The sequence below is a fragment of the Pipistrellus kuhlii genome, unplaced genomic scaffold, assembly GCF_014108245.1.
Source record: "Pipistrellus kuhlii isolate mPipKuh1 unplaced genomic scaffold, mPipKuh1.p scaffold_m20_p_2, whole genome shotgun sequence".
NCBI classification, from domain to species: domain Eukaryota; kingdom Metazoa; phylum Chordata; class Mammalia; order Chiroptera; family Vespertilionidae; genus Pipistrellus; species Pipistrellus kuhlii.
Window position 1 is genome coordinate 138,927,188 of NW_023425515.1, and position 27,028 is coordinate 138,954,215.

Consider the following 27,028-nt stretch of genomic DNA (forward strand, 5'->3'; position numbering starts at 1 on the left):
ATGCAACAATAATCCAACAATTCTATATTTAAAATACCATTCACACAAAAATCTGAGTATCACTTAGCATCCTTTCAAACTTACACTTCCAATAGAAGTTTCATTAACAAAGTTCATGTTGAGTTTTAATAGTCCACTGATTTTTTTTCCTGTTAATTTAACAAGTGAATTAAAAATAGTTTTCTGGGTGACAAATGAATGTGCTTTTATCACAAGATTTCCATTATTTTATAGACTCATGAAAAGCCTTTCCCTCCCCATTTTATTAATATAACAAAGTGTAGGCCCTAGAAAATTATTAAGTTAGAGGAAAAGCTTTCTCTTCCATGGAAGGGACCCCAAAAGACAGGCAACAGTGACTATCATAAAATAAAAGGTCGCTTTTTTTCTAGGAACAAACCATTTATCAATTGAAAATAATTGTCTTGCCATTTGCAAGGACTCCATAGCAGTGGACAATGTTTTTCACTCACATAATTACAAAACAGTAAAAGTTCAGAAACACAGCCCGAATCCACCTCCCTATTTTTTACCCTTTACAATTCTCACTGCCCTTTGGGCCTCCCTTGGAAGCAAATGGAAGACAGGCTGAAGTTTTCTCAATTGAGCTGAAGCTAAGAAACCTTTGATATGCTAATAGTCCCCTTCAAACGGTAAGAATTCACACTTGCATTAATTCAAACAATTTGTGCAGAATGATGTGAAATGGCACCTCTTTTAGAGGCGAGCAACAAAAGAAGAGAATCGGAATGTCTGAATAAACTAGACAACAGAACATTTGTTCTGCAGTATTCTCTCTATCACGCATAAATTTATTGGAGGGTGGAGAAGGGCCAGCAAAAAGTTCCCTAACACACCTGACCAGAAGTAGGTTTTCTCTATAGAGGGTTTCTCTCAAGTATTGGGAAGATACTAACTCTAAAGTTACAAAGTTACCTTCCACCCAGGTCAAGAGTCCCATCACAACTTGGAACGTTGCCAAAGACATCACACAGCCCGATCTATCTGCTCTCGCTATACATTGCCTCCTTCGTGCCCATCCTTGAAAGTCCGCCAGGGATCAAACATGATTTAGCAAAGAGACGTCTCAACAGGCAATCATTTACCAAATGGATAGGACTTCTCTTCACTGTGCAACTCGAACTGAGCGGAGGAGCACACACACCCGGTGGGGCCCCGTTCCGCACACAAACAAGTGACAAGGAAATGAATGAAACCAGCCACGTCCGTTCAAGCTACGCCTCTGGAAGGAGAGAAGAGAGAAGTGCACACTCGGAGGAAAGACTGCAGAAGAAAATCGAGGACGAACTCGGGGTGGGGGCGGGGAGAAGAGCGCCTTCTAACCTGGCCTTTGTAACGGGAACCATATGGCTGGTGGCTGCGGCTCCGGCGCTGCTCCCGGGCTGCTCGGAGGAGCTGCTGAGCAGCCTACACCTTTCAAGAAACAGGAGGAAAACATTTCCTCCCCGGTCTGAATCCGAGACGACACAGTATGCATCAGGAAGAAGGGAAGAAGGGGGCCAGGGAAGGAGGAGAGGATGGGGGGGAGGGGGTGAAGGAGTGGAGTCCATAGAAGATGGAAAAGGAGAGGGACACCGCAGCACTTGTCCCTCCAACTGCGCTTTTGGAGGACAGTGTGAACAGAGGATTTAAAAAAACAAAAAACAAAAAAAAAAACATACGTTCCTTAATCTCCGCTCAGCGACACTAGGGCACAAAGTAAAGGTTCCAACGATCTCTCCTAACCCAAGCCCCGTAGTTGGGAGCAAAGAACAAACTTTTGCTGATCCTGAGCGCAGAAGTCCTGCAGGCGTGCCTCCCCGCGGCCGGGCGCTCTGTGGCTGCGCTCGCCCTCACCTCTCCGCCAGAGGGTCCGGCGCCCCGGCCAATCAACAAGCCCTCACGCTTCATTAGCCTTGGGGGGGTCCCCCCCTTTCCTCGCGCTCCTCCCACGCCTTTACCTTCCCGCAGCTCCCCACCCGGTACCCCCCTCCTACTAACCAGGCTCCACGCCGCACACCCATCCCAGGAACCGGTCACTTCGCCCGCAGGCCCAGCGCGGCGCGCTGCTGCCCTCTCACTGCGGCTCCGGGAGGCTCTCCGCCCGCCCCGCCGGGCCGCCCCCTAATCGTTGCCAGCCCCAGCCCCAGCCCCAGCGCCGGCCCGCCACATCTGGCTGCGCTTTGCTGTCATCCTCGCCTCTCCACACCGCCTCACTGCCGACAACAATCCGAACCAACTCAGCCCCGACCTCCCCCTCCGGCCACTTCCACTGGCCCGGCTCCCGGCCCTGGGACGCCCCGTTCCACTCCCAGCCCCGGACGGGTCTACAGGCGGCGAAGCGGGCGGGGTGGGGTGGGGTGCGGTGGGAGTCAGGGCCTCGCACCCCGAGCCGAGCGGCCCCACCGAGAGCGCGCCTCCTCTCACCCCTCCCCAGACGCACCGCGGTGCAAAGAGGCGAAAGGAACCTTTCGACTCAAGCTTTCCGAAAATCAAAACATGCCCAACGCGACCCTCCTCTCCTCTTCCCCGCGGCCCCTGCAACCAGACTGAAGCCTGGAGAGCGTTACAGCAGCTCCACGGGAAGGCAGAAGGCGGCTGGACGGGATGGATGGGGAGTTCTGTGCGTGGATTTCCGAGGACGAGAGGCGGGGGGAAGGGGGAGGGGGCGAGCAGCCGGAGCGCGAGCGCGCGGGTCACCCCCTCGGCCGGAGGAACCTAAACAAGCGGCGGAGCCCCCATTTCCCCGCGGCTCCTCGTCACCTCCAAGCATCCACCCCCGGGCAGGAGGCGCCAAGCAAACAGGTCTCCCGAAGCCCCGCACAGAGGCACACTGTCCGTCCCCGCGGCTCTTACCTCGGTCAGCGAGCGCGCCCCGGGGGCGGCCGTGTGGCGCGGGGGCCGCGCGGGGAGGCGCGGGGCGACCCCGGCGGCCGGGACCGAGGCCGGAGTCCGCACCGCGGCTCCGAGTGCCCTCCGCTCGGCCGCAGCCGCCTCCCTCCTCCTCCTCCTCCTCCTCCTTCTCCTCCAACCGAGCAGCCAGAGCCGGGCGCCTCCGGGGTTAGGTCAACATTGTCCCGCAGTTCCCCACTCTCCAGAGGGGTCTTGGGCGCACACGCGCGCACCCCCAGACCGCGCGCTTCCTTGGAAAAAAAAATTCAAAAAAATTCGGGAATCAAGAGCGACAGGGGTGGCGCAGGCAAAAGCTCGACAGAGGTGCGCAGTCTTGGGGAGTCCCCTCGGAGCAGGAGGAGGGATGGCAGACTCTGTGGGTCCGGCCGAGCCCCTCAGCCCCCGGTCCGCGCCGGCCCGACCGGCCTCCCCGGCGCAGACCCCGCGGCCTGGGGCGAGCGGCGGCCCCTCCTCACATGCCGGGGCCCCGGGCTCCGGGCGGGCTGCGCGGCCGCTGCCCCGCGGGAGGCTGCAGGCGAGGGCGCGGGGCTTCCGGAGCGGGGAGGCGCGGGGAGGCGCACGCCGCGCGCGGCCACGGAGTGGAGATGCCCCCCAACAATCCCAAGGAATCCTCCAGGAAAGCTCCGATGTGGCTCCGGCACCTCTGCGTGTGTGAGCGGGGGGAGAGAGAGAGAGTGAGAGGGAGAGAGAGAGGGAGAGCGAGGGAGAGAGGGAGAGAGAGAGAGACGGGGGAGCGCAAAGTCCTGACACAGACTCCCGGCGAGGTCTGAACTGGAGTCACCTCCAGCCGCCGCCTCCTCCCCGCGCCCCCGCCGGCGCTGGGCTAATCATATCAACATCTTAGCGTGCGCGGCGGCAAAGGACACCTCTCTCTCCCTCCCGGTTTTTTTTTTGTTTGTTTGTTTGTTTGTTTTTCCAGCGAGCGGCCCCGGCAAACTCCAGAGAAGATGACAGGCAGCGAAGTACAAAACGCGGAGCAGACGATCTATAACTCATTGCCGCCCAATGGCCATTTTCCACTCCATTGGAGAAGCTGCGGCGGCGGTGCGCCCCGTGCAGGGGGGAGGGGAGTGAAAGGGGACACTCACGGGCTCGAGCTGCTCCGAGCGGCGGCGGCCGGGCAGCGGCCCCGAGGACACCCGGCCGCGGGCTTTCCAGGCAGCGGCTGGGGACGCGCACACTCCCGGCCGCGGAACGCGCCCAGGAGGCAGCCCGCGGAAGCCGGCGCCCCTCCCTTCCCCTCCGGCTCGGCACACCCCCGCCCCCCGCCTCCGCCCCGGGACTCCGCGGTCAGCCTCCCCCCCACCCCACCCCACCCCGGGTCCACACACCCATTCAGCCCCTCCCGCGCCCCCTCCGCCCCCAAACTCCACTCACTGCGCGCCCGCTCCTCCGCGCGCTCCGCCGGCGCGCGCTCTCCATCCTGTCCGCACACACGCACTTTGCATGGAAACATTTATTTCTGTCTGGATCGGGGTGAAGGGTATCGGGGCGAGCGCGGCAGAGCCGGGCGCTCCGGCCTCGGCTGGAGGCGGGACGCGGGGGGCGGGGGGCAGGAGGGAATGGGGGGGGGAGGCTGGCCAGCGGCTCGCCGCCCCCTCCCTTCTCCCCTCCAGGCCCCGGAGCTCTCTCCTTGCCTGCACTTGGAAGAGGCGCCCAGGATGCGTCTTGTGAGCCTCCCGGTCTCCAGGTTTTCTTTTCTCTCCGCGCAGCGAGCCGGAGGCCCCGAAACTTTTGGTCCCGCAGCCTCCTTTGTGCGGCCGCTCCGCGGAGAAAGGGCGTCTGTTCGCCGCGGCGGCCTCCGGCCGGCTGGGCGCGCGGGGGACGCTCCGGGGTTCCTGTGTCTTTGATACCTGAGATTTCCGGCGCGCTCGTTAATGAAAGTTACATTTTTAAAAATTGCGATGACTTTTTTTTCTTTGTAGATGCAGGGAGCCGGCCAAACTTGGACTTTATTGACTCTATTTCACAAGAGCGTGTTGTTTGTTTTTGATTAAACTCACCGGGGTAAGCAAAGGAAGGAGGGGAGACTTCCAGGCTCTGTACTCGCAAATGCATTCGTCGCTGCGAGGTCTGTTTTCCTCATTTCCTTACCTTGGAGCTGCTTTGTGCTCTGGTCCTCTGAGCACACTTCCTTACACCTCTTGGTTGGTTAGTAGGGACAGCAAGCATCCAGGCAGTGCCAAGGATGCACCCAAGGTGAAGAGAACAGACCACGAAGGGACAAAATCATGGTTGGAAAATCTTTAAAAGCCAGTTAAGTATCCTCTGCATACGAGGAAAAGCAAACCTGGATTATTGTGCTTTGTGTGTTTGTGTTTTTTTTAATTACAGAATTCCTGAGCTGAAAGTGAGTTTTCAGATATATTTCTAAATGACTGATTCTACTACTGAGTGCAACCTTCAATTAAAGAAGCACGTTTGCATTGGCTTTCAAGAAAAACTTAGTCTCCAAGATTTAAATCTCTACTAAATACCAGGAAACTTGAGCTTCTTTGCTTTCAGAAACAATATGTACTTTTTGTTGCTGTGGGTATGTTGCAGTCATCATACTTCAGAAATCATTTCAAACAACAATGTTATTAAAATGTCAACAGCAGATTGTACAAAAAAAAAAAAAAAACAAAAAAAAAAAAAAAAAAAAAAAAAACACAGGAAGACTCTAAATACTTATCAGTATTTTGTCACAAAGCCAGATACTTGGAGTTCTAAAGTAAATCTAGCTACTGGTCAAGTTTGTTCTTAACTTGTAAAAATCACAAGTTGAAAGTACATAAGTACAAATAGCTGAAACATGCTCTTTTGGTTGATTCATTCTAATTCCCAAATTAAAACATGAATCCTTGGTGATCAAATTTTTTTCCTATTTAATGTATTGATGCTTTACTATTCTCACCATTCTGGAAAGTATGAGGAACCACTTAGAGCTTTTGCATTATAAACTACACAAACACCTTCATTTGGAATTTCTTAGATGCAGGATATAAGTTAAATGCCTGAAGGGGGGCCGGGGGGGGGGGGGGGGGGGGGGGGGGGGAGAAGAAACCCACACTTATCCAGAGCTGGTATGAAACCTTATTATGTACCCAAGTTTTTACATCTGTCAGAATGTATACACACAACAGATCTCTCTAGGAAAATTAAATCAGGCTACTTTAGTTCAACAAAAGGCAGAAATATAGAATTCTCAATCCTCAGAGGTCATTTGTATCGTGTTCTCCTTTAGAACTTAAATTTATTTTATTCAAGATTGCAAACCAAAATATGTCAAACTGATAATAATTTGAATTTGCTGAATGATTTTAGCCCTTTCTCTTGTTTCTCTTTGAAGGTTTCTCACTCATCTGGGCATGGTTCTCACAAGAAGCCCCGATGAGCACATAGATCAGCCTAATCCTATTGTATTTTCTTTTGGGAGGCAAAACTTGGTCTGAAGTTTTTATTCAGTGAGCTTAGTAAGTAATCAATAGAAAAATTTGCCTGAATTAGGCTGGCCATATGTTGGCTTATTTACTTACTTATCTAACTCTCTCAGAGCGAATCTCTGCAGGAACCTACTGTGTACATGTCACAGGTCTGGCCTTTTTGATGCTCTGGACACCAGTGAGCCACTCTTCACTGTTTCCACAGGGACTACCTCACCAGAAAGGAGGGATGCGTGGGAGGGCGAAGGAGCTGTCAGAAATGGATTAAACCTATAGGGAGTGGAAAGTGCCTCATAGAAAGTTTTTAATTCTGATTCAAGAAAAAGGGTATTTTATAGAGTTCAAAGGCCTCAACACCTTTTTTCCCCCCTAAGAATAGAATAAGCTTTACTGTTTTTTTAAAATTATACCTCAATGTATTCCTTCTCCAGGATAATGTTTTAAATATTGAAGAATGTTTGATTCTTTCCTTGTACTTTATATATAATAATGTTTCAACCTTCTTTGTACCCACAAGAAAGAATTGAAACAGCTTTTAATTGCATTGATATATTCAAGATTAAGCTGTTAGCCACAAACCTGCTATTACAAAAGAACACAAATCACACACATACACACACACACACGAAACATAATTTGCCTTACATTTCATGACAATTTAAAACATAATTTATAACAATACAGGTGTTATGGTAGAAAAAAATGAAATGAGAAGCTTAATAATATCTGCAGATGTTAGCAAGTTAAGGGGAGTTGGAGGGATGTTATGCATTCGCTGCAATGCAATCAATGTAACTACTCAAACTATATTATTATTTAAGTAATGGCAAAATCACTGACTTATTCATAGTTCCTGCTAATTGTTTTTTAAAAATAAATTTTACAAAGGACAAAGGAAACACCCATTTCCATTTGTTTTATGTTAAATCAACATCCAACCACTCATGGTGATTTCATTCAAAGAAAACAGAAGGAACTCATTAGCTTATGTGGTTAGAGAGATTGATGGACTTCAAACATTTTAACCATACATGTTTTTTTCCAACTGTAGTAACTCATGTTTTTAATTTAAGCGACTTTAAGAAACTGAAGATTATTCTATTCATTGTGGGTTCACATATTTCTGATACAGAAATTATGCTAATTTTTAAAGCTATATATCATCCAAGCATTTTTGTTTAGAGGGAAGTGATGAAGTACTTGTCAGACCACATGTATGATTAACAATAGTTTGGGTGCCAAATCAAAGAATCTGAAGAAGTATGAATGTGAGCTTGGTTACAGAATATTGTGATTATTATAAGCTGGTAGCACACTGAGGAACTTCTTCACCGCGTCACCCTGGCACTGGGGTGGGCTGAGTGGGGTGGAGAAAAGACCCAGAACTTGATAGTGGGCCAAAAAATTGTGTGACGTTTGAGCCACACAGCTGTAGAGAACAATCAGTGAGGGTAAGATGTATTCATTATGGGGAACTTTGGCCTGTGATGAGAGCTCTTCAAAAGTTCTAAACTAAAACAAACAAACAGAAAACATGTGAAACTGTTCTAGCTTCTGATACAGAAATGGAAACAAAATTAGCTCCATTTCATCCTAAACCTGATCAGTTTCCTCTTCTTCCTTGTTACTGTTCAATGATTCTTAGTGCTGAAACTAGTTTTGCATACTCCAGAAAATGCTTTAAAGCGCTAGAGATCAAAGCAATATGTGAATACCAAACTTAACTAGAACTGGTTGAAAGTTGCAAGCTTTGTTTTTCATTTTAGCTTTGCCATGCATGTAGGCTGAAAAGAAATCAAAACTCATTTTCCATGAGAACAGAAACATATGAAAGCATTTGGCAAAGCCAATAAGTTTTAACTATTCTCCTGGCTCTCTCCAAGCTAACTAAATCTTTGTGCAAGAAGGCCAAACTCTATCTAAAGTGTCATCTCCAAAAATAATGACACTTTAAACTATGGTATAAAAATGATTATAGTATACTATGCTTAATGATATTATTTAGGAGTATTATAATCACATATATGTTCTTAAGTACCTATCATTTTGTAATTAATACTTTTCAAAAATATTCAGCAATACAACTGATAGCATGACTCATTCTATGCACTTAGTGTTCATATATGTGTAACCATATAAAGGATTATAAAATGTGTATACCCTTATCATTATGATACTCAAAAGTAAGCAATTTTTTAAAAACATCTCTCATAATTATTGTTGCACTGAGTCTTACACAACTCAAAGTTCGTCTTTCTTTCACATAGATTGTTCCCATAACTCCTGTTAATCTCTGCACTTTGAGAATCTTCTATAATTGGTTCATATAGATCATCTATCAATGTTTCTGACAAACCATGAAGTATAATTATAAGAACACTCATTTTATTAAAATTCTTTCTGTAACTTTGTATAATAATCAGTTTGTTAATCAAAAATACTCATAAACAAGTGCTTTTTATTAAAGTATACAGTTTAAAAATAGACCTTCCTTTTATTAACATATGAAAACCTCTGTCAACAATACAGATGAAATGTCTGTATATGTTTTTAATTTTTGAAGTTAAACTAAGAGTAACCTAATATTACAACTCTTAGTTTTAAATATAAAACATTTGAATGGGCAATTCTTGATTGATCAAATATCATGAATGTCTCAGGTGCAAACAAAAGCAGTGATTAATAGTAGAGGCAGTCTATTGAATCCAAACCCTTAAAGTTTACCAAATAGCAATTTTAAAGAAGTCTAAATTGCATGTTAAGTGCCTCTAAGAATATGGCTGTGATCACTTATGTCATAGTTCATTGTGATATAGCAAAACTTGGAAAAGGCTTTTAAGAATCAGGAAACAAACTCACAAATGCTCTTCTTGTGTTTTAGAAAGTGAGTCAAAGATACAATTATATAACACTTCTAGTATTTTCAGACTACAATGCAGAAAGTTTTCTTAATGATATAGCATAAAATAATAATGATAATATATGATCTTAGTATTTTCTAAGCCTAAAAATTCTTTTGTTTCAGTTTTGAAAATACTTTGTAGGCTAACATTCTGTAACATGAGATGTTCCACCTTGAATTTGGTTCATACTTCTGATTGTATAAGCTTTACTAACATTTTTCATTATTTGTTCTATAATTAATATGATGGTTATTTTTAACTCTACTTATATGCTTTATTTTTTAAGGCCTTTATTTGTTGCATATATTTTAGTAAAAATAAATTTGTCTGAGTATGTAAAAAAGGAGAACAGCAATTTGCAAATAATTTTCTTCTAAATCTAGCTCTCATAGTGTCTTGAAAAGATAATAAAATGTTGCTATCTCTGTTTTCAAGAATAATTTAAATCTTTATAATTGAGTTTCAATTTATTGCAACCCTTTACAATGAATTCTTCAGGTCACTATGAAATCAATCACTTAGGTCCTAGACCAAACAATGATGTAATAGTGATATATTTTTGTGATAAGTATAAGTACTTTATAAAAGAGTCCATTTCCTTGAAAATTAGCATCCAAATTTAGAATTCTACTAAAATGTCACTGACATATCCAAGGAATACTGAAATAATTTCGTCTGTTGAGTGATACCCAATGAAGAAAATTTGTTTTAGGTTAAAAAATAAAAACACACAAATAACCTCTCCAGCTATTCTACAGTGAAGAGAAGTTGCCAGAGCAACACCTGGATAACATTTTCTTTGAAGGGTTTCGCTTGAATGATGGAGACATGAACAGAACCATCTATACTCTTGTCCAACTGTCCTGGTTACTGACATCACATATCTACAATATAACTACAGAGGATTATTAGTACTTTAAAAGAGTGCTCCCCTTCATTATGGGTCTGTAATTTATGATACCAATTTAATTAGTACTATGTCCTTACTACCTGAATTAATGACCCAAATTCAAACCACATATATTTCATTGTTCAGATAATGTAGAATACACTGCAAGAAAAACTAATTTCCTGTTTATTGTCTAATGATAATTGAAACACATTTATTATAAGACTGGGTTTCTGCTATATATGAAGTGGCATGTCTTAAAGAAAGAGGTCATGGAAATAACATGAAAAATATTTATAGTTAAAGTAAAATTACAGAAAAGTTGAGTAAGAATGTTAGCTATAAAATGTTCAAGAAATCAAAGAATATAAACTATTTTTCACATAATATGGATCCCCAGAGGACTATCGTTTATCATTAAAAAAAACTTATAGGTAATCAAATAAGAAATCTGAAAAAATATTTTAATGAATTTTGACATTTTATATAATTACTCAAAATTTACTCTCCAGTGCCCTATTGCAAAATGATTTTATATATATATATATATATATATGTGTGTGTGTGTGTGTGTGTGTGTGTGTGTGTGTGTACATATATATTATATATATATATATATATATATTGCAGGTATAGATTTGAGATGATAATATAGCCTATTTGTATATATTGAATGTTTTTATACATGGAAAACCATGTAATGTCAAAAATAGATAGATACTAGATTGATTGTTTATCTATCTTTAACTACTTATGTATATTTATAGCTTATCAAACTTTTTAGCAAAAATATTACACCTTATAACTGAGGAAAGTCTATCTTTGCTTCAATTTTCCAGTTAATGAAAGAAGTGTTTAAATACTCTGTAGTTAGATTATTAACTTCTACAAAACTGAAACAGATGTGTGTCTTAGTATGCCATTAAATTTATGATTTACATAGAACCCTTACATCGAACTGAGCAGAGGCCAATGATTCTAATTTGCTCTAGATTTCCAATAACCTGATCTGGTTTTTGTAAGTATTGAAACACTTTAAACAAAATTAGAAAGCAGTTGGTGCTTTGTGTGATTAAAGATGCAATTCCCTTTGGAGTAATGAGAAAAGTTAGAACATGTTTCTTTCTTTATAGATGTTTCTATTATAAACATGAGTGCTATACATTATATGTTTTTGTTATTATGATTTTCTTGTTTTTAATTATAAAATAAAGCAATTGAATTTCACTGGAGTCAATTTGAAACTATGCCAAAATTTAGCTAAAGAATGTGTACTGAGCTCCATAAAAATCCTTAAAATTTTTCCCAGGGTCTTAAGGTCTTGTTATAAAAATACTAGTTCACCATAATTTTCTAGAGCAAAATATCTTTCTAATTAAGACCTACACAGCAAAAAGACTTGAGTGCTAAATACATTTCAAACCATAGAAAACATATATACAATTGTTCAGGACTAATTATTATGGGTTCATATAAATTACAAACAGAAAAAAAAAACATTTATTTTAACTTATTACACAAATAATAATATTTACAGCACTGTTATTTACACCTCCTTCTACTTGTTTGGTGAATGACAACTCTGATCAGCTCCTAAAAATCAAACCTCTAAAAATACTTTATTTTAAACACTGAACACCGTTTTCTTAAAAATCAGTCAGAAATGTTCATATAAATATCATTGTAAGCACTTGTGTGTATATTTACATATATGAAAAATAAGTACATGCAAAACGTATTAATTCATTAAAAGTTTATCTCTCATAAAACCTTTATTAGCCCTTGAAGTCTTTGCCACTTCATATAAAATGATTTATCTTTTGAATAACAAGGTTCCATTAATCTGTTTGACAAAGGAATTTTTAAATCATGTAAATAATTTATTTGGATGAATTATTTAAATTCTGTAAAGTCTATATATATGCACGTGTATATGTATAGGTCTGGGTCTATATGCTTGTGTTCTGGCATTCTGTCACAGAAGAAACACAAAGTAGAATTCAGAATACATTGTCCTTGACACCACCGGTGGGACTTGGTGTTGCTGCTGTTGTGGTCTTTGATCACCCACCGACTGCGCAGGATCCCTGTTAGAGAGCCATTTGTGCTATGTTTGGCATAACAGGGTGATTTAATGTCCAAGGAACGTGCGCATTCTTTTCTAAACTCATTTTTAATTTTGCATTTTTCACGAGACTGTAGGCTGAAATAATTTTCAAAATGTAAAGGCTAATAAAGGCAATTATTCAGGACCCATAGAAAGCCTGCTCTCCTCAAGTCAGTGCTCTAGGTGCTACTGCAAAGTGGTAAACATATTCTCTCCCCAGAAAAATAAATCATCTGTGGAAACAGAGGGCAAATACGCATGGAAAGTAAGAAATATACACAAAAATGTATAAGCAAATACACAAAACTAATTAGGATATAAAGATTTATATAATATGCTTAATATGCATGGCATTCGGGAATTTTAACTATATAGTATTTATTCACAGACTTGCTTCACAAGATTTTCTCTCAAATAGATCTTATGGTTCTTCTTTATCAACTGAAGATTCATTATTATTCATAAAAAATGAAAACTATTGAGTAATCCCCCAACATTATAGAATAAATTATAATGATGACAGGTTGTCGTTAATTTTATTTTTAAGCATGCCATATATATAGCTTTTACCCTCTGGTCTTTCTCTAGTATATTTTTTCCAATTGTTCTTCTGGGCTACTATTCCCCTCTCCATTATATTAGGTTTTGGTGGATTCATTCAGGTTTTATTTTAATTTTGTGACCCATCCTTTTAACAATTTTTTTTTAGCTTTAATCTTCCAGAAAGGGCCTAATTGTATGCATATTAAAATCTCAATCTGTTTGTGATATTTATACTATACCATGTCATATTCAAACCTTAGTAAGGAAGCATGAGAGGCCCTCCACAGTCTAACACAGCTTTTGAAGGTCCCTGCTATACCAAAGCAGCATCATGAGCTCTTGGGAAGACAGTCGTCTTTCTTTGAAAAGCTCAGGCTCCTAAAACTCCTTTTTGGAACTTTCTTTGTGGAAGCTCCTCTCTCCCTGCTGACATGGCCCGAAATACCTGTAAGTTGTCTGGTACAAGAAATGATGTTCCCCTGCTCAGAATGGCATGCACCTATCAGACAAAATAATTTTTGAAACGCTTCACCTTCTCTGAATAACGGAGACCCATTTAATGTCTACAAAAGGCCTGAGTAGTAGATGTTGAAAAGTAGTTATGGAATAAATGAATTAGGATCCTATAATAATGCATAGTATTGTAATATTTAGTTCAATTATAAGGCTACTTGTTTTCCAAGTATTGTAACACACTGAATATTACAAGTCAAATAACCTAAAACTCATATACAAATATATTTATCACAAGTGTACGCATAAATACATAGATAAATTTACTTATTAACAAATTTGTTTGGTCAAGCTACTGAAATATTTTCATAGGCCACATGGAAATATTTTAATATTCACACACATTAAGTGATTACAATGAAAATTTGAGTGTTTTCCAAAAAAAAAATTTGATAACATTGTTTTTGTGTATGCTTTCAAGTAAATAGAAATGCAAATATAGACAAATTGTTCAAGGAATTTCTAGCACTATGAATTACCTCATTGAGTGTGTGTGTGTGTGTGTGTGTAAGATGAGAATAACTCTAGGAAGGCGGAAATTAATTTGAGGTTTTGAATTCAGAGAAGTTGAAAAGTGGCTGACCCATTTTACATAGAATAGTCTTTCTCCCTTCTACTTTTCCATCCCAACTTAAACAAGATAAAGATGTGTCTAGGGAACCTCAGAAATTAGAATCAATGGGACTTACATGAAGCTTTTCAAGGGTTATAATTTGCACCCTAGCACTTTGGTTTTATTCAAAGGCAAAACATCTGACATTTTTATACATTATGGTAAAAAGTATCATATTTTTCATCTTACCTCATTTATGATTCACTAAGCACTCAAAGGCTAGAACCCTACATCCAAGAGCCAGAAAGGATTTTAACTAAGTTTTTCCTGCCAAGTCACCAGCAAATTTTAGTTGTGTTTTCTTAAGGAGTAAATTAATCAGAATTTCCAAGGAAGATGTTCTGATTTCCTGTTGAAATGCTTTTTAAAATTTAAATTCCTACGTTTTTAAAAATATTTACAAAAGATATCAGTATAGTATTTTGCTAAGAAAATGATACTAAATATCATTTTACCTTTCTTTGATGACATAGAATTTCTCAGTGTTGAAGAACTATCAAAATTAATGTGATTATCATAACACATTAGACATGGTTGTATTTATTGATTTATCCCTCCCCCACAAGACAACAAGCTCCTTAAAAATCTCACTAAGTTTCATATGCCCTGTTCTCAGCACAGTACACAATAGATGTCACAAACTGCTGGCCTGGATAAAACCTAGCCAACAAGTTTAATTTACTGGCCCCATAGGTGGATCACACAGTGTATTTTTTTTTTAAACTTTTAAAAATTTGGAGATTTCAATTAAAATAGAGGTTTACAGCTTTTAGGGGAAAAAAATGGGAAGATGTGGCAACATTTGTGTACATCACCTCCTAACAACATTTAGCAGGAGAGATCTTCCTTTTTATCTTTATTTTTTTAAATATATTTTATTTATTTTTTACAGAGAGGAAGGGAGAGAAACAGCTAGAAACATGGATGAGAGAGAAGCATCGATCAGCTGCCTCCTGCATAGCCTCTACCAGGAATGTGCCCACAACCAAGGTACATGCCCTTGACTGGAATTGAACCTGGGACCCTTGACCTATGCTCTATCCACTGAGCCAAATCGGTTTTAGCAGAGATCTTCCTTTTTAAACAAAACATGCACTCTCTGACTCATCCACATTCGCCAACAAGGTCCTATTTTTACCCCTTCACACCCAAGTCAACTTACCGTGTACAATGAATCACCCGATTTGTGATGTTTTATGTTCTACTTTAACAGTGGCCATCACAGAAAGTGAAATGTATCTTTACCTCTGTCTCTATAAAGTCTGAAATAGGTAAGAGGAATATGTAATTCAACCAACTCCTAACTGCCCATCACTCATTAACTTTCTCTTCCTCCCTTCTATGAATATTTAAATCTTTGAGTGTTAGTAACGTGTATATGAGCACATGTGTGATATGCTGTCAATATTCATTGTACCGGTAAGATATGAAGAAATATATTGAATTGTAGTAATATTGCTTTACTGTGTCCAAATGATTTGCATATAAACTATTTCATTTGTGCACTTACTACATAGCTCAGTATTTAAGTTATAGTATCCCCATTATTCTTACCATTTGGCTTAATCCTCTCTCTACTTAAATTCACATTTAACATTTTTCTCTTTTTTTCCCACTTGACACCACTTTTCAACAGTTCTTTACTCTTGCCTTCTTTTCTATCTGTCAGTTTCTCATCATGGTAAGATACCTCAACAGTAACAAATCATGATTTTGATTATTTTTGTAACACCTAGTGTCCTATAATATAGTTCACCAAGAGAAGCAAATGAAAGACTCAGTTTTCTTCATTCTTATAAACAAACACCCTTTTAAGGATTAATACCCTAGTTTAAAAACTATTAGTTAAACAAATAATTAAGGCATGCTTGTATAGCAGAAACAGCTAAACATAAAATGCTTTAAGGTAAACAGGCAAAGCCCTTTACTAAAAAGTACTAGAAGGAACTGATGGTCTCAGATATGTTCAAAACTATTCTTCCTTGCCATAACCGGTTTGGCTCAGTGGATAGAGCGTAGGTCTGCGGACTGAAAGGTCCCAGGTTCAATTCTGGTCAAGGGCATGCACATTGGTTGTGTGCATATCCCCAGTAGTGGGTGTGCAAGAGGCAGCTGGTCGATGTTTCTCTCTCATTGATGTTTCTAGCTCTCTATCCCTCTTCCTTCCTCTTTGTGAAAAATCAATAAAATATATTTAAAAAAAATATTCTTCCTTAAGATTATACTTTTCAAAAGGGAATATTTACTTAGAATTATCGACTGAAACTGAGTTAGGAACATTATTTTTACTATCCCAGATTCATGCTATATCTCTTATTTGTATTATCATTATTCTTTACTTGATTTTATATTTTCACATACAAATTTTTAATATGATTATAAGTCAAAATATTTTTCCAAGGAAGATAACTCTGTTTTACATAATATGATCATAATGAACTACTTCACAGCAAATCACCTATATTAAACATGCTAATTAAAAAAATCTTAGTTATAGTGTTTGCAAAATATCCTTTATATCTTTTAAAAATCCTGACTAATACATAACTTCTGAAAAGACTGTTTGTGCTTATTTTTTAAATATATTTTTTATTTATTTCAGAGAGGAAGGGAGAGAGAGAGAGAGAGAGATAGAAACATCAATGATGAGAGAGAATCACTGTTCAGTTGCTTCCTTCATGCCCCCTACCAGGAATCAAGCCCCCAACCCGGGCATGTGTCCTGACCAGGAACTGAACTGTGACCTCCTGTTTCATCCTGGTTTATAGGTCTACACTCAACCACTGAATCAGGCCCATTTGTAATTAATGTCTTATTAAAATACTGTTCTCCTTATTTACCCATTTTACAAAAATTTTAACTGTTCTTTTCAGAACACACAAACTCCCGCCTAATTTGTTAAAGAATTATCTAAGCCACTTCACCATTAAAACGAGAACAGCACTGGCCTGTGTGGCTCAGTTGGTTGAGCAGCATCCCAAGCACATGTCAGTAGGGAACAAGCAGGAAGCAGACGATCAAGGATCAATGTCTTTGTCTCTCTCCCCCTCGCTTCCCCTTCTTCTAAAATCAATAAAAACGTATTTAAAAAAAAAAAACTTTATTAGAACAATTGTGTCTGTCAACTGTTGGGATAGCCTCCATTTAAAAGAAAACACCACAAATATTATAATTTCCTAAGTAACCTAGAAACATGTTGGCATAAGCGAGTGGATCCTCTTCATGTTAGAAGTTTCTTTCCTAGTTTTCACTAAGCAAGGATCTTCTAAATGACAAAACTAAAGCCGAGCTTCTAGTAATCACAGCATTTACTTTTCAAAAATTGTGTCTTCTCTCCCTTTTCACTTTCCTGCCAAATAGTAAGGTAAAAGATACATTGAATACAAAAAATTGGGGATAATTAATTTGGCCAATTAACTTAGTTTGTGTCCATACAAAAATATGAAACATTCTTACTATTATTATTATTATTATTATTATTATTATTATTATTATTTTACTTTTAACAGAACACATACAATGAGAAGTGAAATTTCTTTTCTTGGTGCTTAATAAGCATCCAATGAAGCTATACCTAGCTGAAATCATTTATATTCACTTCTTACTTAAAATTCTGCGATTTGGTACAGTTGAGAATTTGGTAAATACCATTTTAAATCACTTTGCTCTGCAAAAGGTTTTGAAGCACCACCACTGAAGCACATGACACATTCTTTCAAAAAAGCCACAGATGTTACTTTAAAAAAATTAAAACTGTATTGAAGATTAGCCTTTTCTTTTCCCTTACCTTGAAAAAAGAACTGTTGAAAGATCTGAAAAGGCTCTAAGAAAGTAAAGTGTAACTTCATTTAACTTTAGTTAATGTTAAATTTAAGATGTCTACTTTTTGTTTTGTATTTTAGAAAAGCAACATAATTTAAAAAGTTAGAATTTAGACTAGACCACCTGGGTTCAGACTTGAACTCCACCATTTTTAAGCTGTATGTCTTTAAATGAATTGTGTTTTTTTTTTTGTTGTTGTTGTTGTTTTTGTTTTTTACTTATAAAATGGGGAAACTAATTACAAATATTTTATAGTGTTGTGAGGGTTGTATAAATCAATACAGGTAGTACCTGGCACAGAATGAGTCTTTAAATATTTGCTATTATTTTGGTACCATTAATAAAATAGTTGACAATTCTTCAAAATGCTGCTGAATAAATGCCCAAAACTGTACAAGCTAATGTGGAACAATTTTGAATATTCTTACATATTGTATTATATGAAAGAAATTTCAAAGTAGGTTTTGAAATATAAGCTTTATAATGATGACATAAAAATGTATTACAATATTACATGTATACCAGTGTTGTTGCTGATATTTTTGACTATTTTATTTTAAGTTAGCAATTTGAAGAGTCTACTCACTGTTATTATATTCACAGCTTATGATTTTTCATTCTCTTTTAGTCAACAGTGCTTAGTTTTTCTTAAATCTATAACATTAGAAGAATATACGTTAAACATATTGTATTCTGAAAGAGCTAAGTACAATTAGACAGTTATCCAATAGACACACATTTTAAAGAGAATTTAAGGACATTTATAAACAAACAATAAGAGAAGTAATAAGAGTAATGAAGACTGGTGAGGCAAAGAGAAGTAAAGATTTAAAGTGGAAATGCAGGAGAAGCTAACACAGGCATTGAGTGCATGGCCAGCCTTCAGTCTAAGAGCCACACAGAAAGAAAGGTTTACAAGCTCCCCAATGCCCAGCAATTGCAGGACCTGCTGGTGAGACTGGAGAGAGAGCCCCGACTAAACAGTGAAGCTGGTGAGTGCTTGTCCTGCAGCCCCTTCTCCCCTGTTGTCTGTTCTCTACCCACCCTCGTCCATTACTGAAGTTGATAGAGTCCAGTTTTCCTCCACAACAAAAATATCCATCCTTGCCAAAACTGGTTTGGCTTAGTCGCAGTATTTCCCAAAGTGTGGTACTGTATGGGAAGAGTTTGGTGGGGGTACGCATTGCACCGGAGTTTGGTGGGGATATGCACTGCACCGTGCTTAGCTGCGCCTAATTCTATGTTCTCATGAGTATGAGGGGTACTCAGTGTTACGAAAATTATAGAAGGGGTACACATATGTCAAAAGTTTGGGAAACACTGGCTTAGTGGATAGAGCATCCGCCTGTGAACTGAAAGGTCCTAGGTTCGATTCCTGTCAAGGGCATATACCTTGGTTGCGGGCACATCCCCAGTGGGGGGGGGGGGGGGGTGCAGGAGGCAGCTGACCAATGTTTCTAACTCTCTATCCCTCTTTCTTCCTCTCTGTAAAAAAATCAATAAAATATATATATTTTATATATATATATATATATATATATATATATATATATATATATATATATATATATATAAATCATCCTTCTTTTCTCAGAAGTTCCAAAGCAACAAAACCCCCAAAAGGTTAATTTAACTCTTCTTCTAAGCTAAGTTACCAGGGGAATTCTATACATATTTCCAATGGCTCATTCTGGCAGATTCTTAATAGGAAGGAAGGCATCTAAATCTCTTGAAGATTTGGGGGAGTCGGGAGAGAGATCCAGGTGACTTTGGTAGTGTGTTCCCCATTTCCAGTGCCAACTCCTGGGAAACATTGCCTTAAAGCAAATAATACATTATAACTAAATTTAATGAATTATCCCTTCCTAGCAGGAAAAATTATGACCTCAGAGGAAAAACCATGTCCCCAGCGGGTGTAACTAAGATATACTACCAGTTAGCTAACAGCTGGGTTCTAACTCAGGGAATAGTTGACAATTAATTTTTTTTTCAAGAATATTCATTTTACTCTAGACTACAGGATGATTTTTGTGTTAGAAATTCTCCCTTCATTAATATATTGTACTAGTGAAATACACTTGACCTTTTAGGTTATTTGGGGATATGTCTTCTTGGATTTGCTGTTGTTGCTTGTTTGTTTTTAGTGTATTTTGTTCAAGAGGAAGAGGGGTTCGGGAAAGGGGATGGACATTAATCCAGCACCTTCTATGTGTCAGATATCATGAGGACATTTTAATGTTACTTTATTTTAGGGTTGGCATTTGGCTGGCATGCACTGGCAAGGCTTGCGGATGGTTTATGACCAGCATCTGTTCTGATCTATTGGTGCCCAAGCCCAGCCATTTACACATTACTAAATATTTTAGTGTTACTCCTACTACATTTCATTTTCAAAATAAACCTCCAGGAAGGCAAGAAGACAGAGATACCAGGGAGAGACCCCTGGCCCTGACTTTGCCTGCTCCTCCCCATCCTGTCCAGAGGAGGTTTTCTTGCTTGTGCTAGTTCGGTTCTAGAGCTGAGAGAGACCGATGTTTGTAAGCATTTTTTTTCTTACATGGAGGTGCCTGGGCCATAAGTATAAATTTGTCTAGAGTTTGTTTTAGAAATTGTGTTTTTCAACGCTGGCAGTAGTGTCATTGGCAGCTGTGGGGCCCATAGGGAACCAGAGGAAGAGAAAAGCCAAGCCAAGGTACACTGCCTGTGTGCACCTGCTCCTGACACAAATGGCCACCTGGATCCAGATGGATTCCACTTTGCTATTCTTGGCTAACTACATTGGGAAATGGCAGGTGTGCGTGTAACAGCTTCCTGCCCATCTATAACCAACCTGGGATGCTCTTAAGGCCTGTGGTAAGCGAGGAAATGGTGACAAAGAAAGGTTAACTTTCCTAAGGTGCCTACTGCTAAAAGGGGAATTAGAAGCTGTGTCTTTGGGACTCTAAAGGCTGCACATCTTGTTTCAACTTTCTCTTAGCTAAAAAGCATTTTCCTCTGAAAACACCCTTAAATGTCAGAGCGCTATATTAAAAAGAAACATGTACATCTGCTCAAATTATAGCAAGACGAAGGCCAGGAGTTCACTACTCACAACTTTTAACAGCTCCAAAAGTACCTCTAGAAAATTCAGTGCTGTGCTCTTAAGGGCAGAGTTGGAAAAACATTGACCTACAAAATGCTGCCACTCTCAGACCCATTCAGTGTTGCTCACCTTGGTAAATAATTCATTCGACAAACACTCTGTGTGGCTACTGAGTGCCAGACTCTCAGAATACAAAGATAAACAAACAGTCTCTGCCATCAAGAAGTTCATAGTCGGAGGAAGGAGAAAATTACAGAAAATAGATAAAACCAGAACAACCAGTGATACTGAGACTTTCTCTATTTTTAAATATGTATATTTTATTGATTTTGTTAACAGAGAGAAAGGGTGAGGGAGAGAGAGTTAGAAACATCAATGAGAGAGAAACATTGATCAGTTGCCTCCTGCATTCCCTCTACTGGGGATGTGCCCACAACCAAGGTACATGCCCTTGACTGGAATCGAACCCGGGACCTTTCAGTCCACAGGGTGAGGCTCTGTTTACTGAGACACACCAGTTAGGGTGATACTGAGACTTTCAATCTCAATTCTCACAACTGTGGGAGATAGGAACGTTCAGCCCTTACGCAGACAAGAAAACTAAAACCAGAGAAGGAATGCCATGCTTCCCTGGAGGGACTAAGTACAGAAAGATTACCATGCTGATCACAGGGATGCCAAAACCCCACTCTTTCTTCTGTGTGACACAGCCTACAATTTGTTTAAATCTTCAGGAAAGTAAGCACATCTTACCACAGATTTGAACTTGTAATGCAAATTACTTAAGCAAGAAGGGAGAAAAGCCCAGAGAAACCTACAGATTAAATCATTAAAATCATCACTGTAATAATACCACCTTACACAACCACTATTATTACATACCTATTATCTCTCCCTTCTCACAACTACGTGGAGCACGGAAGGGTAGATAATATTATTTGGATTTCACAGAAGAGGAAAGCAAGTCTCTGGGCTAATCATGGAAGGGGAGAAATTTACTGGCCTAAGGGGTGGAAAACAACCTTATTTTGCAATGACTATCCGTAACTATTAATAGATGTTTTTCTGTGGGCAAGTCCACTCACCTTCTTAGGCCACAATTTGCTTCCTATCTTTGGTCCTTAAATTAAAGACCTGTTAGGGTTACTTTTTAAACATTTATCTTACTGATTTCAGAAAGGAAGGGAGAGGGAGAGAGAGATAGAAATATCAATGATGAGAGAGAATCATTGATCAGCTGCTTCCTGCACACCCCACATTGGGATTGAGCCTGCAACCTGGGCATGTGCCCTGACTTGGAATGGAACCACGACTGACCGCAGCTTGAATCACAGGTTGATGCTCAACCATGGAGCCACACCAGCTGGGTAAGAGCCGGTTAATTTTGATGTGATCAATCTGCAAGCTAGTATGTGGCTTGGTCAGGAATAGAATCCACCTGCTATTCCACAGCGTTCTAGGATTTCATGCTGCTTCTTAATAGTAAGCTGTAGGGAAACTTCCTGGTTCCCTGGGCATAATTTGGTCAGATCAACAACTTAAATCCAATCTCCTTTAAGTTATAATTAGGCCACACCAATGAAAAGGTAGGTAAATAGTCCTTGCTGCTTAGAAGCTCTGAACCTACGTGTAAATTGAAGGAACACTGGAGACCAATCTAGAGGAACATACGTTGAGAGACAGAGAAGTGATAGCACCACGTGAGAGCATTACAGAGTTCCTGATCGAGGATACGTTTCCTGTGCAGACCACACAGTTATCAGGGCAGCAACATAATCTCAGTATTAAGGACTTTCGTTTTGAAGTAGCTGCAGAAACGTTCATTCCTCAAAAGCAAAAAAACACTGACAATTCCTTGACCAGCTTTGCTGATCATTTCATTTCCCAGAAGGCAGAGTAAGCAGTAAAGGGAACTCCTACTCTGGACCCAATTCTGACAGAAACCAGTAGGTAAAATGGAAATGATTGGAACCTTGGGGAAAAGCTGCCGTGCACTCTCAGAGTTTGATTTAAGCAGTGTTCTGCCTATGCAAACACAAATGATTCTAATGAGCAAGAAAGTGGGAAGGGAACTGAAGAAACCAGTGGGCTTCACAGGGATCTCCCGACAGGCCCTGAATTTAAAACAGCATGTGCCAAAGATGGCAAAGGGGGACACATAATCAAGCGCAAATATATGAAGGTGGAAAAGACCTATAAAAATAACACCGGCAGGACGAAAGCACAGGCTGGGGCTTGTGAAAGAGGCTAAGAAGAATCAAAAATGATTTCCTTATCATGAAATGAGGACGAAGATCAGTACAGGAATAAGCCCAGTTTTTAAACTGAAAACACAAAATTCATTCATGAAAGAGAGAAAGCAAAACGTCTTGACTCTTTTATGTTTCTTCCCGGTTGGCTCATTAATATATCTCTGTTCGCATGTCATCTCTCCTAACCACACTCTCTGAAATAATTCTCTCTGACATTCTCTAACCTTTGTATTTCTTTATTCTCCAAATCACTGACTGCCATTACTTTATATACTTAAATTTTTCTTTCTCCTATATTGATTGCAGGGAATTTGTTTGGTAGTGTATCTCTAGGCCTTGTATGTACAAAGCACTATCTAAGGAATATTTGTTGAATGAATGAATGAAGTCAAGGCTATTAGACATTGCTTAAAAATTGAAAGCCAAAATAGGTAAAGAGGTTATAATATAGGTAACATTTATTGAGGACCTAGTAGGTATCATGCACTAAGTATTTATATGCATTCACACATTTAATCATTATAGCAACCCTATAAAACATGCATTATTATCTGGTTAAATCATCTGTTGCACATCATACAAATAGAGTAGTGTAGAATTAGTATATATTTTAGTCAACATAGTTAAGTCCATAGTCTATGTCCGCTCTATGCCATACTGGGAGAAACTGACTGTTCTAGCTATGAATATATCTCTTGACCTCTATGAATTTCTACTAGAGACCTTCTGTATGAAACTATTTAGTAATTCCTGATTACCTCTGAGAAATGGAGAGAGGGGATATGAGAAGAATACTTTAATGTTAAGAAAATTGCAGATTCTTCAATGAAATTGATGTTGCTGGGTGATGGTGGGGTTAGCCTAGATCAGTGGTCGGCAAACTGCGGCTCTCGAGCCACATGTGGCTCTTTTGGCCCCTTAAGTGTTCTAACGCCACTTCTTCAAAACAGACTCGCCTAGGCCGAAAACCGACTCTGTGCATGGGCCACGAAGTTTCAATCGCTCTGTACATGTGCCCCCGCACGTGGTATTTGTGGAAGAGCCACACTCAAGGGACCAAAGAGCCGCATGTGACTCTTGAGCCATGGTTTGCCACCATTAGCTTAGATTATATTTATAAAAGACCATTTTGTGCACATTAAAAATGATTATTAGGAAAAGTATAAGATCAATAAAAATAAGTTATTCAACTCAATCACATAGATTTGTTTCTATAAAGTTAATAAACCAATATATCAGGGTAATAGATATATTTGGATTCTAGAAAAACCATTTAATACAATCTTTCTTTATTTACTTGTAGGTCAGATGGAGAAATACCGGTTTAGGGATATTACTATTATGTGTTTTCATAATTGGCTGAATGAGTGTACCCAGTGGCAATGTTAATGAGTCTGTCAGCCTGGAGAAAGGTTTTACAAGTGGTACATCACAGGCCCTTGTCCCTGGCCAAGTATGATGTGAACACATTTATCAATGAATGAGATATAGCTATAAGAAGACAGGACTATTTAAAAATGGCTACATGCAATAGGGGTGGTAAGTAAATAAATACATTGGATTATAAGATCTGGATCTAAAAGCTCTTAACAACTAAAACATAGAAAGAATTTAACAATATATGATTTGGTTGGAAGAATTTTGAGGTCCTAGCTTGGGACCAAAACATCAACTGCCTAAATTTGATTTGAGGGATATGTGACCTAGCAACAATACTCAGGGTTTACTTGGCAGTGAACCAACGGTATGATATGGTTTCAAGAAGAATAAGGAGAAAGAGATGGAGGAGGAGGAAAAAGTAGAAGAAGAGGAAGAAGAAGAGAAGAAGAGGAAGAAGAGGAAGAAGAGAAGCAGAAGCTGAGGCAGGGATGAGAAGAAGCAGGAAGGAGAGGAAGGGAGGGGGAGGAGAGAGAGAGGGCAAAGAAAAATCATAGTTTAGTCTGCATTAATAACTTTAGGATTGCATAGGTTAATGGGGGACATAATCTGACTCTATTTTAAGTTGTTGCGATGACCATGTTCAGTTCTGAGAACAGGATTTTAAGGAAGCTATGAATGGAAAGATTACAACACTTTCAGTATTGAGCAGCCTGCATGGGAAAGAAACTTAAAAAATACCACGTCAGCCGAAACCGGTTTGGCTCAGTGGTAGAGTGTTGGTCTGCAGACTGAAAGGTCCAGGGTTCAATTCCGGTCAAGGGCATGTACTTTGGTTGAGGGCACATCCCCAGTGGGGGGTGTGCAAGAGGCAGCTGATCGATGTCTCTCTCTCTCATCGATGTTTCTAACTCTCTATCCCTCTCTCTTCCTCTCTGTGAAAAATCAATAAATTATATTTAAAAAAAATACCATGTCATATGAGAAAAGGCTGAAAAAATTAAGGAACTTTAGCCTGAATATTGTTATATTTGATAGCTACATCAGAATAGTATAAACATATTAATAACAGTTTTAATTATTATTTAGCACTTACTATTTATTAGCAAGGTATTAAACATTTTACACTGATTAATGTTAGCCACAACTGCAAGAAGTGGGTTCTGGTTACAGATTAGAATGTTGAGGCTGAAAGATGTCCAACTAACATGTCCAAGGCAATAAAAACTGACAAGTGACAATGCTTGACTTTGAACTCAGGTCTGTCTTCTTCAGTGCCTGCCCACATATCCTCTTCAGCGGATTTCCCTCACTAGAAGGGAACAAGATTATGTGATGTGTATGTGTGTGTATGTGTGTGTGTGTGTGTCCTTGACATATGTGATCATGACTTATGTAAAATAATAGTGAGTCCAACTGTTTAAAGTACGAAGTCTAGAAAGATATATATAAAAATGTTAAGTGTGGTTGCCTTGGGTACTGGGAATATGGCTATTTCCTTCTTTTACCTACTTCTTCCAATTTCCCAAATCTTCTTAATAAAAGTCTCACCTGTATTTTAGGAGTTAAAAACTAAGTGGGAGAGAGATTGTCTTTATTCCAAATGGCCCAAAGGAGCTGAATTAAGATGCTTTTGATGTGTGATGAAGCATATTTCCATTTAAAAACAGAGCCTCTTGTAGTCAGAATTTTTCAAATATACAATATCTGGATAGAACAAACAGTGAGCTTGCTGTTCCTGGAGATGCTAACCAAGTTTGGAAACACTAAAATCTTGTTGTACTATGTGGTCAAAATTATAATCCAAAGACTCCACAATGTTAGAAATATGAGCCAGGAAGAAATAACCCAAGGACTAGGTGATTGGCTGGTATATCACTTCAAGCTGAGCCCATTCAGTCTGCTTAAGAGGCCCTGTTTTATAAGTACTTTTAATAAAATATTTGTATAGTGAGCACCTGAATACATTTAGAACAGGAAAAGGAGACCATGGATCATATTTAGTTTTTCTAACGGCCTTTTACAAAGTATGCACAGAGAGCAAAGACTCTACTGAACGAGGTCATGCTCATTTGTTTATTCAAGTTCCAGGGTCCTTCTGGCTGTTGACATCTGAGCACAGAGTAAGTAAGTGGTCCCTCCAGGAAGTGTCATTTGGGCAAGACCTCTACTCACACACTCTACCTCTCTGCTTCCATTCCAGGCTTGTGGAAGCATCCTATTTTTATTTTTATTTTTTTAAAAACTAGGAATTCCTTTGACTAAACTGTAAACTTCAAAGATTCTGGAATCATCCCATGTTTTAATTTTCATATATATAAAACCCTAAGCGACCAGATGACTGGCCGGTAGCTATGATGCACACTGACCACCAGGGGGGCAGATGCTCAACACTGGTGGCCAGCGAGCTCCCACAGTGGGAGCACTGCTCAGCTGACCAACAGGCACCAGATGCCCAGCTCACAGCTGGTGAGTGCAGCTGCAGAAGCACAAGCCTCTCCTGTGGATACTCCCCCTGCACACCCCATCCCAATATTCACCCTCCTCTTCCTGCTGCAGTGGCTGCAGAGGTCCACTGATCCTGCAGGC

The 27,028-nt window shown here is 39.9% G+C and overlaps 1 protein-coding gene across 40 annotated transcripts in view; it reads right to left on the bottom strand.

The window, feature by feature from the left end:
* Positions 1–27,028, bottom strand: part of ADGRL2 (adhesion G protein-coupled receptor L2) — a 269,658-nt gene that overhangs the window by 170,364 nt on the left and 72,266 nt on the right. For 2 of the 40 annotated variants that reach the window (XM_045584403.1, XM_045584423.1), the window contains exon 1: positions 4,291–4,437. The exons of 36 other annotated variants lie outside the window; for them this stretch is intronic. The gene's annotated coding sequence lies outside the window, so the exon portion shown is untranslated. Of the gene's footprint in view, positions 1–2,856; positions 3,600–4,290; positions 4,438–27,028 lie in introns of those variants that run through there. 2 more of the 40 variants (XM_045584404.1, XM_045584432.1) reach the window with 2 other exon arrangements.